Below are 14,065 nucleotides of genomic sequence, written 5' to 3' on the forward strand. Positions count from 1 at the left end.
CTACGGCAACTGTTACTGAACACACGACCAATTATAGTGAAAGGAAATGTTGAGGACGGGACCTCTTAACTAAGGCGAAGCCTGTGGATGAATGCTCTCTATGCAGTACTGCGTTTAACGAAGGTTGTTGTGGAACCGATTAGCGCCACATTCCGTGTGGCAGAGCAACTATACGTCATGTCTGGGATGTTTTTGTCAGAACTAAACTAAACTAAACTCCATCAGAACAGGCCTTTGAAGGCTCAACGGTACCGACCGGCCGCTGTGTCATACTCAGACCACACGCGTCACTCGATGCGGATAAGGAGGGGCATGTGGTCAGCACATCGCTCTCCCGGCCGTATCTTAGTTTACGAGATCGGAGTCGCTATTTCTCAATCAAGTAGCTCCTCAGTTTGCCTCGCAAGCGCTGAGAGCATCCAGCTTCCCAACAGCGCTCGGCTGGCCGGATGGTCACCCATCCAAGTGCTAGCTCAGCCCGACAGCGCTTAACTTCGGTGATCTGACGGGAACCGGTGTTGCCCCTGCGGCAAGGCCGCTGGCGTTCTTGGCAGACGTGCTACTTAATGAGCAACCCTCCCCCGTGCAAGAACTGAAGACAAACTTCTGAGAGAAGTGGAATAATATCCTCCCAAGGTCTCCTTGACAGTTTGGTAGCCAGCAGAATAAGAGACACAAAATGTGCGTTAGTGCATGATGAGGGCTTTTCCTTACTGAGAGTCTGATATCCACCTTGATGTTCAGAGTCTGGATTTTGTCAAATACAGATTCCAATTTCCCAAGTGATAAAACGTGTAGAATTTTTCGTTATAAACATGGCATTCCACCTATATTACGTATGTACTGTGTCTCATTGCATCCATCATTACCTGTAATTAATCGTGTCTAACATTGTCGCTGTTCGTAAGCAGTTGTCAATCAGTGTAACATGGTACAGACAGCAAAAATAAAGTGTGTGTTAGAGAACGCGTCGGACCACAAAGTACGTGGTGAGATAGTTCATGAACTCAGTTTTACGGGAGAATGTGTTTTATAGTTTGCTGCTACTATCATAAATTTTGTAGTTTTATTGCAAGGCTTTGACAATTCATGTAAGAATTCTACACAACTTGTTAATAGAGGCATAATAGCTATAAGGAGAAAGGAGGAGAAAATCTGCTTACACAGACAAAATTTTCTCTTTCAGTGCTACCATCGATTTGTTCATAGATACCTAATAGATACTGTTTAACATACATATGATTTATGTGTGTTGGGAAACTTGAAGCATTTTAACTGCAAATATAACATTTAAAAACACAGAAAAATGTCTCAAGTTCATTCAGGAAAAAACACAAATCTGTATGCTGTCTAAGTGACCCAATGAAATACTACGAACCAGCACCTTCTCGAAGTGCTAATGGAGTGTGCTGTGATCTCGTGCACAGCCCAAGCATATTGTTCCTTCGGCAGCGTTTAACGAGAACAGGTACCAACAGTTTGCTCTAAGTAATATCAATTCTTCCAGGCTTTGTTCATATCAACTACTCAGGCTCGTTATTGCTTCGTTGCTCTAACTGTAGTGCACTAAGAACACTGCTGTCGTGCGCCCTCACCAACGTACCGTCATCTACCTCTAGTAACCTCAAAGTTTTGAATCATCAAATTGTCAGGCTACCATTCTCGACCATAGCTGTCCTGCAACCATAAACTCACATCCGCCTTTCTAATTGACCTACACTCCGTTTCCAACATTTGGTGCATACTGTTTCTTTATAGGCTAAATAATTTATTAACTCCTTCACATTCTTATAACGTTTAACATTAAAAGCAACTAATAAATACAGTCCTTACAGCAATTTTGTGGAAATGTGAAAATGTTCTCACACTAGTGCAGCCTCATATTCTGTCGAAAAGCGGATTTGACAGAGTTAGCGAGGTATGTGATTGATATAAATGTTACAGTCAAAACTCGTTTTTAGTTAGAATGCATTCTTACTAGTTGAAACTAGTTTATACTGAGCAACTTCGTCAAAACGCCAATTGCCTATTTAAAACTAGTTTTAACTAACTTTCGCTTTTAACCAGCAGTAAATTCTAGTCGTAAATAAGGCAGTCAGTATCAACTAGTTTCAACTAGTAAGAACGCGTTCTAACTCAACTAGGCAGAACTAGTTTTCGCTAAATTTATTTAGGGGCAAATAGTAAAATTAAGAGCAACTACGTGTTGATTGAAATAAAAAAAACAGCATTTTTGTATTGTGCAATTCACTATTTATTGAGAATATTATCATACATCTAAGTCATTAATATTAACTACAGCAATACAAAAATAGCCATACACTGAAGAAACATTTTAAGGAACATTATAGAGCCATATTAACAGTATTAGTTACGAAAGTGAAAACAAAATAATCATACAGTAAATATATGTTAATTACTCATACATTGACAAAAGTAGCTACAGTCTTAACAAAAGAGATACGTACCAAAAAAATTTAACAATTAAATTTTGATTATTTGTTATTGCAAGGCAAACTGTCGTGATATTGAGTTACAAAGGTTTCCTTTTTTCCTACAAAAGCACCTTTTTGAAATACATGCCTTCTTACACACAGCCAATAAATCCTTGTCCTGATCCTACAACTGCCATATTGGTTGCAGTTCTTAATGATACCTTTGTCTCTGGCTAGTCTTCCAGCAGCAAGAATTTCTCTTTGGACACGTCGAATTCGGATCTGGAAGAGAACTTTTAATTAGCTTGTTTTGAAGGCGATTAGGTACTTAATACATATTATAAAATATACTACAATGTAGGTATTAAAACTTAAAATATTAATTGAATAGTTAGCAATATTTTCAGAGCATTAAATCAATGAAGTAATGAATGTGTCTGACATTTGTCCTTAAGTATTGAAATCAATTCAGATATACATACCTGCAATACAATTTGTCGAGTATCCCATATTTCGTTCCAATCTTGTGCAAGCCCTGTTTATCTTTCTGAAGATCAACTCCAATATTAATGGGGTACTCTGCTTTTGTTCTGTCGATAACAGGAACCGGTATAATTATACTGTCACTGATTTCTACAGTGGTGTATACTGAACTCGAAGCAATCTTCCTTCTTTTTTTAGTTGAAACTAGTTGATACTGATAGCCCTAGTTACAACTATAATTTACTGCTGGTCAAAAGCGAAAGTTAGTTAAAACTAGTTTTAACTAGGCAAAACACGTTTTGACGAAGTGGCTCAGTAAAAACTAGTTTTAACTAGTAAGAACGGGTTCTAACTATAAACGGGTTTTGACTGTAACAAGAACATCTGGAAAAATGAGAAGGCAGCACCGGCGGTCTGAGGTACGCAGCAATTTTTGTGCAAGCAGCGATCAGTAGGCAATGTTCAGATATTTAATTAAGGGAATAACGACGTTAGCTGGTAGTGGGCATTGAAATTAATCAAAGGGGAAGTGGAAAATTCATGCTGGAACGGGACTCTAGCCGGGGTTTTCAGTTTCTCACGAGCCGTCGCCTTGACTGTCTCAGATATCCATTTAAGGCCCCTGACCAACCCAAATTTCCAACATATCCACGCACTTCTGACGTAGCGCCCCTACTCATTACCCTCACTCTCGATGCTGATTCCCGTAACAGTTTGGTCTAGTCTGTGTATCCTTGTGGAATGGACCCATGCCCGTCTCACCCTGGACCTGCCTACCGGATATATGCAACCCGCAATATTTTACGATTTTCGTATTCTCTCGCTCGCTACGTGCAAATTATTAGTCCTTCAGAAAAAAAGATCAGGACATTTTTGTAGGTAATTTAATGAAGTTAAAATTTTTACTGGGAGACGTTTTCAGTTTGGGCCACCGTTTTCGAGTTATTCAAGAAAAATACATTTGAAGGTCCCCTTTCTACATTTTTCTTGAATAGTTCGAAAACCGCGGCATCTAGCAAAACGTTTCCCGGAACAAAATCTATCTGCATTAAATTTCCTACAAAAAGTTCCTGATCATTTTTTTCAGTAGGACAAATAGCCTGCACGTAACAAGCGAGAGAATATGAAAATCTTGCACGTGATATTTGACAACGTTGCGGTGGGCATAAAAGCGGTAGGTAGGGGCAGCTCAATCACCCCAGGGTATATGTGGTGTCTGTTCTTTTGGACACGTGCGAAAGAGCAGATAAGGCCCGAAAAGGGGGCCCAACGGTACCGACTGGCCGCCGTGTCATCCTGAAACCACAGGCGTCACTGGACGCGGATATGGAGGACCGTGTGGTCAGCACATCGCTCTCCCGACTCTTGTCAGTTTTCACGACTGGAGCCGATATTTCCCCGTCAAGTAGCTCCTCAATTGGCCTCACAAAGGCTGAGTGCGAAAGAGCAGATGCCACATGCACATATAAGGTTCAGATACCTGTGTTACCCACCTCTTCTTTGTTTACACTGTGGGCTTCGAGCTTGAATTCTTGATTTGGCAAAGGTTACTGGGCGCTCTAACGTTGATTACACTTTCGATGTTGATTCAGTTTCTCTATAATTTGCTAACAACTGTCGTCCCTGTCGGCCTTCTGTTCTCTCGTTTCAGCTTCTCTGAACGAGCTTGTGGAACTCCTCTGCTGCTTCGCTGTTTACGGACATTCTAGAATATTCTGAACTCGTTTTTATCGAGCAAAGTATACAAAATGTGGTCAAATAACAGTAGATTATTCTGCTGCTACTACTACTACTTCTACTATTACTGTAATTATTATTGTTATTAAAAAGTAATAGCAAGATTAGTAATAATAATAATAATAATTGTAATTTCTTAGAAATAGCTGACATCACGTTAATAAGCTGGGATAGAAAAGAACTGTATAGTAAACGTGTGAACGACCTCAGTGAAGACAACGTAGATTTGCGGCACCGAACGAAACCATGGAATTTCTGACAGCGATACAAGATCAGATCACTGCCTTGAGTATACCGGTAGTATACACCGAAAGAGTACGGAGTGAGTTATAGTTGCAGGAAGTGTGAGGATTAAACGAATCACACATAACATCTGTACGTAAAATGCTGGCACGGGAAGAATGTTTGGAATGGCATGATGAGGAGCCCAAAATAATACACCACAAGCTGGGATAGCACTGTCAACTGACAGATCTTCAGATAATACCATCTTATTGTTGTATAGAAAGACAGATTTAGGAGTTTACTCTAACTGCAGCGCAATAGCAGATAAAACAATCCGTTGTGATCGTCCTGGCCAAATAGTATTCAATATATCGAACAAATTCGACATAAATTTATCCTGGATATGGTGCCGCGTCATATCGCAAAATAACTTTCACTGAACAAATACGGCCACAGTAATTTTACAGTAAGACGAGCCACCATATTTTTGTGTCTACTGGCTCTAACCGTGGAATCCCATATAGTTATAAAAGAGCAAGCCACCTGTCTCATATATATTCATGTACACACCCTCAATGTTTGCTGACCAACAGTAGACACCTTGTGGGGACATACGTTTGAACACGTCGTCCTTGTGGTGACGTCGTTCTCCGCTGTTGTCCCAAAACGGACTGTGAACAGCTTGGAGGACCTAAAACGGTAGCCTTCGGTGTGTGAGGCAGTCTCCAAAATAGTTTGGCAGATTCTTGGAAGAATGAACAAGTCAAATAGTTACAGTCTTTTTCTTTCTGCTTCTTCCTGCATGTTTTAGGCATTTCCTTCGGACACACTCTTGGTTGAAATTATTGGTCTTCCCACCTTTTCCTCGGTCTTTGTAAACGTTTTCTGTCCTCTGGGTGAAAATTAATCATTAATTTTGGTATTCTATCATCTTCCAGTCTTTCCAGTTGTTTCTGTATTCATTCATCTGCTCTTTTAAGCTTACCATTCCCAGTTTTTCCCTGATGTCAATATTCCTCCACCTGTCGTACAGCATTTATGCAGCTGCTCTTCTCAGAAATTTCACCTCCGAGTCTTTGTTCATTTCTGTATTTTACAGCTCAGTATTCAGTTCCATGCGTCGTGGTTGCTACTGACACCATTTTGTACGCGTATAATCTTAGTACAATTTCCCTTTTTTTGGTTTTGAGGATTCTTTAGATTGTTCCGTTAATGAAATTAAATAGTTCTGCTTCCCGTTGTGTGTCCATTCCTGTCATGAATGAGATGGTATTTCCTAGGTCGTTGAAAGAGTTTACTTTTTTTATATTCTGATCATTTATTATTATTTTTCTGGCAATTGTCTCCCGGCCACTTAAAGCCATAAAATCTTTTCTTTTAAAATGCTAATAGATTATATAATGTAACTGTTGCGTATAAGATAGGAGCAGCTATTTGGGTTGTGTTTCTGCTATCAGCAGTCACAAGTTTGTCATCTGTAAACAGAAAGTTTTTCAGGAAAGCCACAGGTCTAATTCAGTATGATTTATTGACCGATTTGTCTCGGTTTAACAAAAGAATAGTCAGAAAAGCTGTAATTAACAGTAATCTCTGGCACTGGCTGTGTAATGAGCCACCTACTGTACTTCAAACCGTACATTACAGATTTTCTGGTGACGCTCTTGTTGAACTGAGCTGTTAAACTGACTTTGTGATAATTCTAGCACTCGTCAGCCCTTGGTGTAAATGATATTTTCCGAAAGACAGATGGTATGTCGCCACACCCATACATTCTACATAACAACGTGAATAGTCAATTTTTTGTCACTTACCGCAGTTATTTTAGAAATTCTGATCGATTGTTATCTATCATTGCTGCCTTATTTGATGCTACTCTTGATGTTACCGTCCCTGCTTTTCATTTCACCGAAGTTTGCTTTGACTGTTCTGAGTCAGTCGTACTAACAATCATTTCTTTTTCGATTTCTTCACATTTTTTATTCATCCATCGTCTTAGGTTTCCTGCACTTCCTATTTATTTCATTCCTCAGCGACTTCTATTTCTCTACTTCTGAGCCGGCCGCTGTGGCCGAGCGGTTCTAGGCGCTTCAGTCTGGAACCGCGCAACCGCTGCGGTCGCAGGCTCGAATCCTGCCTCGGGCATGGATGTGTGTGATATCCTTAGGTTGGTTAGGTGTAAGTAGTTCTAAGTTCTAGGGGACTGATGACATCAGATGTCAAGTCCCATAGTGCTCAGAGCCATTTGAACCATTTTTTTGAATCTACTCTAGAATTTCGCTGAAAAATTTTGTACATCCTTCTTTCATCTATAGACTGAAGTAAATCTTCTGCTACCTATCAATTCTTCGCATTTACATTCTTTGTAACTGTACGGCCTACTGAGATATTCCCTATTGCTGTATCTATAGCCTTAGAGAACTTCAAGTGTGTCTCGTCATTCCTTAGCTCTTTTGTATCCCTCTTCTTTGCGTATTGATTCTTCCTGACTGCTCTCTTGTAGTTCAGATCATTCTTCACCAATACTACACTGTGATCTCATTCTACATCTGCTCTTGGGTGCGCCTTACAATCGACAATCGAGTATCTGATTTCGGAATTTCTGTCTGACCATGAAGTAATCTAACTGAAATGTACCCGTATGACCCGGTCTTTCCCCAAGTATACCTTCTCCTCTTGTGATTATTGAACAGAGTATACGCTATTACTAGCTGGAGTTTATTACAGAACTCAGTTAGCCTTTCTGCTCTCTCATGCCTTGTCCCAAGCCCACATACTGCTGTTACCTTTTTTTCTGCTGCTACAATTACATTCCTGTCCCGCATGACCATTAGATCTTCGTCTCCCTTTATGTACTGTATGAAACTATCATTACCCTTATATATATTCTTTATCTCTTCAACTTCAGCCTGCGATGTCGACAAGTATACATAAACTATCGTTGTCGGTGTTGGATGCTGTTTATTCTGATAAGAACAATCCTGTCAATGAACTGTTCACAGTAACACACGCTCTGCGCTACTTACCTATTCATAAAGAATCCTATTCCCGTTGTACCATTTTCTGGTGTTGTTGATATTACCCTATACTCATCTGACCAGAAATCCTTGTCTTCTTTCCATTTCACTTCATTGACAGCTACGACATATAGACAGAGCCTTACCATTTCCCTTTTCTGATTTTGTAGCTTCCCTGCCACGTTCAAAGTTGTGACATTCCACGCCCCGACTTGTAGAACGTTATCCTTTAGTTGATTATTTAATCTTTTCCTCGTGGTCACCGCCACCTTGGCAGTCCCGTCCCGCCGATTCGAATGGGGGACTATTGAAGAATCTTTTGCCAATGGAGAAATCATCATGAGACTATCAGTAACAGGCCACATGTCCTGCGGATATATGTTACGTGTCTTTAACGCAGTGGTTTCCACTGCCTTTTGCATACTCATGCCGTTGCGCAGTGGTTTCCACTGCCTTTTGCATACTCATGCCGTTGATCATTGCTGATTCTTCCAAGTTTCGGGGCAGTTTCCCACCCCAATGACAATAGAGTCTCTCGAACCTCTGTCGAGTCCTTAGCCTTCTGTGACAAGGCCGTTGGCAGAATGAGGATGACATCTTACGCTGGAAGTCCTCTGCCCTCAATGCTGGCTATTTATCAAATTTCAACCAGTGGCTGGTTTCAAACGCGGGCCCGAGGACGTTTAGATTGCTTATCAGAGACGCTACCCCTGGACCGTCGTTGTATGAGGTCCAAAGCCGCAACCGGGAAGACCAAAGATGAAATCCCAGTCCAGCTCTAATATTTTCTCAACACCCCAGACTGAAATAAATTAAGGAATAAGTGGCAAGTGACCTCCATGGCGACTGACTTATTAAATAAAATAAATTTCTAGTGTAGAGAAAGATACTAGTGGCTGACTTTATATTTGGCACGACTTTCTCAACTGTTGTGACCAGAATTAAACATTCGAATCCGACCGGTAAGGAACGGACACCGAAACGGTCAGTTTTGACTGCCAAATCCTCACTTCCCTCTCGATAGGCTGAGCCTTGAACAAGACCATATAATGACCATTTTTATTTGAGGTTACAGTATTGTTCTCCCGGTGACTTACAGAATGTAGCATGTTTCATGGTTATGAGCGTTGTTTAAGAGTTAGAAAACGCAGCATAAAGCAGTACAAGTTCTTCACGTTTGTGGGATTGTATTATGTCAAAATTTAGTGGAGGGGTGAAGTAAGCAGAGGCACCTCGAAACGTTTGTGCTGTGTATGGGATGAATTCGATCGAAGAAATCACGTCAGAAAATACACTGACTGACAAAAAAGTGAAAGACGCAAATGAAGCGGTGGCATGTCAAGTTAACATCGTTCCTGTGAACACCATCGCCGGGTATGCAAAGATTCTCTTTGATCGATGAATAGCAAGCAGAGTTCATTAGAGTTCTTCGTGTTTATTGATGTTACCAGTCGTGAATAGTGTCAAACGAGTGATCACTGTGAAGCACGGAGAGGTGACACGTACTCTTGCAACACAATGGTATCAGTATGTGACAGAGCCTGAAAAGACCTTCATTGCTGGTCTGTATTTGGTAGACTTGTCGAAACGCGCACTATCTCGGTTTATGGGGCGTCTGAATGTGATAGAGTCAGATGTTGGACTGAATGGGTACGAGAGAGCAGGCATACTCATCATCGAGTTTCCAGTTGGCCACATCTACTCTCTACAGGCGATGCCGCCCTCCATCGGTAATGCTGGAATTCAGTATGGGGTTGGCCCACCCTTACTCTTGATTACAGCTTACACTCTGGCAGGCATACGTTAAATCGGGTCCTGAAAAGTTTCTTGGAGAATAGCAACCCATTCTTCACTGAGTGCTGCACTGAGGACAGGTATCGATGTCGGTCGGTGAGGTCTGGCACGATGTCGGCTATCCAAAACATCCCAGAGGTATTCTATAGGATTCAGGTCAGGACTCTGTGCAGGCCAGTCCATTATAGGGTATTATTGTGGTGTAACCATTCCACTACAGGCCTCCATTATGAACAGGTGCACGATCGAGTTGAAAGATGCAATCGCCATCCCCGAATTGCTCTTCAACACTGGGAAGGAAGAAAGTGCTTAAAACATCAATGTAGAACTGTGCTGTGATAGTGCCACGCAAAACAACATGGGATGCAAGTCCCCTTCATGAAAGCCACGACCACATTATAACACACGCTGACAGATGACGTTCACCGAGCATTCGCCATACCCACACCCGGCCATCGGATAACCACATTGTATACCATTATTCGTCACTCCACACAACGTTTTTCCACTGTTCAATCGTCCAACGTTTACGCTCCTTACACCAAGCGAGGCGTCGTTTGGCATTCACGGCGTCATGTACCTTATGAGCAGCCGCTCGACTATGAAATCCAAGTTTTCTTACCTCCCGCCTAAATATCATAGTACTTGCAGTGGATCCTGGAATTCCTGTGTAATGATCTGGATAGATATCTGCCTATTACACATTACGACCCTCCTCAACTGTCGGCGGTCTCTGTCAGTCAACAGACGAGGTCGGCCTGTACGCTTTTGTGCTGCACATGTCCCTTCACGTATCCACTATCACATCGGAAACAGTTGACCTAGAGATGTTTAGCAGTGTGGAAATCTCGCGTACAGACTTTTGACACAAGTGACACGCAATCACCTGACCATGTTCGAAATCCGTGAGTCCCGCGGAGCGACCCATTCTGCTCTCTCACGATGTCTAATGGCTACTGAGGTCGCTGATATGGAGTACCTGGCAATACGTGGTAGCACAACTCACCTAATATGAAAAAAGTATGTTTTTCTGAGTGTACGAATACTTTTGATCACATAGTGTAACTCAATGTAATTCGCCCTTACGTGAGATGGTTGAATAAATCGCTGGTAAATGCTCCAAATCGAGACAAGCCAGCTAGATATTTATCACAATTTAGTGTCACAAGGTCTTTTAAAGAAACAACGGACGTTCAGTCTTCATTCTTGCGGCGCCACATAATGAAAAGTTACATACAAGGTACGGCCATAAACCTATATTTAGGTTTAGAGGAACCGCCGACAAATACCCAATCTATCGTATATTCCACGGCGAAAACATTTGCGCTAACGGAATGAGATTTTCACTCTGCAGTGCAGTTTGCGCTTATATGAAACTTCCTGGCAGTTTAAAACTGTGTGCCGGACCGAGACTGGAACTCGAGACCTTTACCTTTAGTACTGTATCAACTCAGTTGGTAGAGCACTTGCCTGCGAAAGGCAAAGGTCCCGAGTTCCAGTCTCGGTCCGGCACACAGTTTTAATCTGCCAGGAAGTTTCATTTACACTAACGCAAAAAACTTACTTCGTTGCACTCAACAAACTACGTCGGGTGCTAACCTCTCTTACCCGCACTCAGTTGGCAGAAGCAGTGTTCAGCAGTACCAGGCCAGCAGGTCGTTCTAAGAACTCCGTTGAAAACACAAGGACACGCCACGCCTCCTCCCCACGCGGCTCGGCGTACTGAGGAAATACGGAAGGGCTGCTGGAGCAACAGCTTTCCCGTCGCAGAGCAGCGGGGAGGTAAACCACCTGGCTGCTCCCCTCTCGTGCGGTGTCCGATGTCGACTCCCCCACTCGCCACGCCATAACACTCACCATCCCGCATTAACCACCTCGAGCAAAGATCTTAGTGGCCTCAAACCAGAGGGACATCACACGATAGATCGAGCTACTGGCGTCAGGAAATTCAAAGGCGAAGCCAGGAACCTTGCTACGGCTCAGTGTTTTCTAAGCTACTTTGAATTTTTGTATTCCTTTTATTTCCTTGGTGTAGGGAAGTTTAATCTAAAGTTTTTTTCCAGTTTGCAGTTGTCCATTTTCTCTGAGAGTTGTGCTTGCACACACTTCAAGAATATACAGGCATGGTAGTGATAGTTTCTGGAGTACTTTAAAAAGGGATTTGCAGGAATTTCTGGTTGTGGCATCTTCAATTGCTCTAATGATACTCTTCTGTCCCATGAAACATCTTTTGCTTATCTGCGAATTTTCCAAGAACACTATATCATACCGCAGCAGAGATGCCGCTCGGGCATAATACACATTTTTAGTGTTTCTTTTGTTGTATATCTAACAAGTATTTTTATGCCATAGCATATTGTGCAAAGGTTCTTACTGGTGTATTTGATGTATGTTTCCCTCTTCATGTTGTCCTGAATCTATAATCGTAGGAATACAACTGAAAGATTGCCCTGACCAGATGAGAGCTTGGCACCAAACACAATGACCATTAGAAACTTCCTGGCGGATTAAAGATAAATCTCGAACCGAGACTCGAACTGAGGACCGTTCTTTTCGCGTGTAAATGCTCTACTGACTGAGCTATCCAAGCACTAGTCACTACCTCACCTCACAGTTTTACATCCGCCAGTACCTCATCTCCAACCTTCTAAACTTCACAGAAACTCTTCTGCGAAGCTTGCAAGACTATCACTTCTGGAAGAAAGGGTATTATGGAGACATAGCTTGATCACAGCCTGGGAAATGTTTTCAGGATGAGATTTTCACTCTGCAGCGGAGAGACAGGAGACGAGATACTGGCAGAAGTAAAGCTTAGAGGACGGGTTGTGAGTCGTGATTGGATAGTTCAGTAGGTAGAGCATTTGCCCATCAGAGGCAAAGGTCACGATTTCGACTCTTGGTCCGACAGTCTTAATCTCCCAGCAAGTTTCACATCAGCGTATACTCCGCTGTAGCGGAAAAATTCATTCTGGAGACAATGACCATTTCTTGAATGTAAGAGCTGCACCGTTATGCTAACGTAGTCACTGAGTTAAGTACACTGTCTGTCCCGATAGGGTATCACTGACATAGATTAAATTTATGCTGATTCACCCACAATGGCTCGACGTCTTAGACGCTTCGTGAGGCTGTAGGCTCCGACTGCTATATGGTGCATGATTGGCAATGATCCCAGAGAACTGTAACTGTGAACTCTCGCTGTTAACTCTTCAGAGGGCGGCCAGGCTGCGTCCTTCAGAGCCATGTGGCTGAATATCTGGATGCTAGCACATGACTCGCAAACGCGAGCAAGTATTGTTGAAAGCAGCTTGATACCTGGCAGATGTAGCGCAGCCAAATACCACGGGGGCTCCTGCATGCATGAAGTCTTGTGATTATGATGCAGGTGTCTTGTAAGGACGGCAACTCGCCGGACGCTGATCTGTGGTTAGTTGCTGGACTGTAGGCGCCAGCCTAGGCTACAGCATAGAAAATAACAGTGATGCGTGCAGGGCTGGAGTTTCAGTAAGACAAAAAAAATGTTGTCTTCCTATTTCAAGTTCAGACATCTCATTCCGGTTAGAAAATCGATATCCAACATTGGACCACGAATAAAAAAAATTAAAGAAAAGAATAATTTGGCTGTGCTTAGTTAGCAATTCGCTTAGGGTTCAGGCTTTCACAACCAGTATTTGTATTAATCCTGGTATTTGTGTTTTGGCCATAAGGCCATGGTCCAAGGCATAATTCTCTGCACAACAGTTCGCCTGCCAATGCTGAAGACATCATTACAGGCTTTTTTTTGAACCTTCAATCTTCTGGCTGGTTTGACGCAGGCCGCCATGAATTCCTCTTCTGCGCCATCCACCTGGCAGTAGTGCTTGAAACCTATATCAACAATTGTATATATGGTTCTCGGGCGAGACGTCGGATGTCATAGTGAAAACTCCACAATATTTCGTCAGCGCAACTGGCCGACATCTTCAGGTGCGACGAACACACTGCTAAGGCAGGACCAGGGCTCCCCATTTATGCCAGTTTTAGGCAGGAAGTGCGCATGCGTGGAGGCGCCAAATTCGATGGCCAATAGCGACGATATCAACTGATAGCTGGAAGGACAGTAACGCCACCTACAGGATGAAGAACCAAATACTTCGGCGCACGCGCGGAGGCTGCCGCCGCTGCTCTGCGCTGCCATCGGCAGCCCCAGCGACCTCTGTCGGAAGCCGCAAGCAGTACTGCGCGTCAACGTAGGCGCCTTGATTATCCTCCCGTTGTCAACAGAATATTTATGTTGCTGGCGAATCGTCGTCCGTCTTATGACCAAAAGTATTCCTCTCTGCTCGAAGCGACTTCAATATGGCCAGTGCAGGATCCCATGCTGAACTAAGCTGAAAG

General features: G+C 42.7%; 1 pseudogene; it reads right to left on the minus strand.

Annotated features, from left to right (window-relative positions):
- Positions 1-425: 425 nt before the first annotated feature.
- LOC126253900 (5S ribosomal RNA) lies at positions 426-543 on the minus strand (annotated as a pseudogene).
- Between the last annotated feature and the right edge of the window lie 13,522 nt (positions 544-14,065).

The sequence above is a fragment of the Schistocerca nitens genome, chromosome 4 (assembly GCF_023898315.1).
Source record: "Schistocerca nitens isolate TAMUIC-IGC-003100 chromosome 4, iqSchNite1.1, whole genome shotgun sequence".
Lineage (NCBI taxonomy): Eukaryota > Metazoa > Arthropoda > Insecta > Orthoptera > Acrididae > Schistocerca > Schistocerca nitens.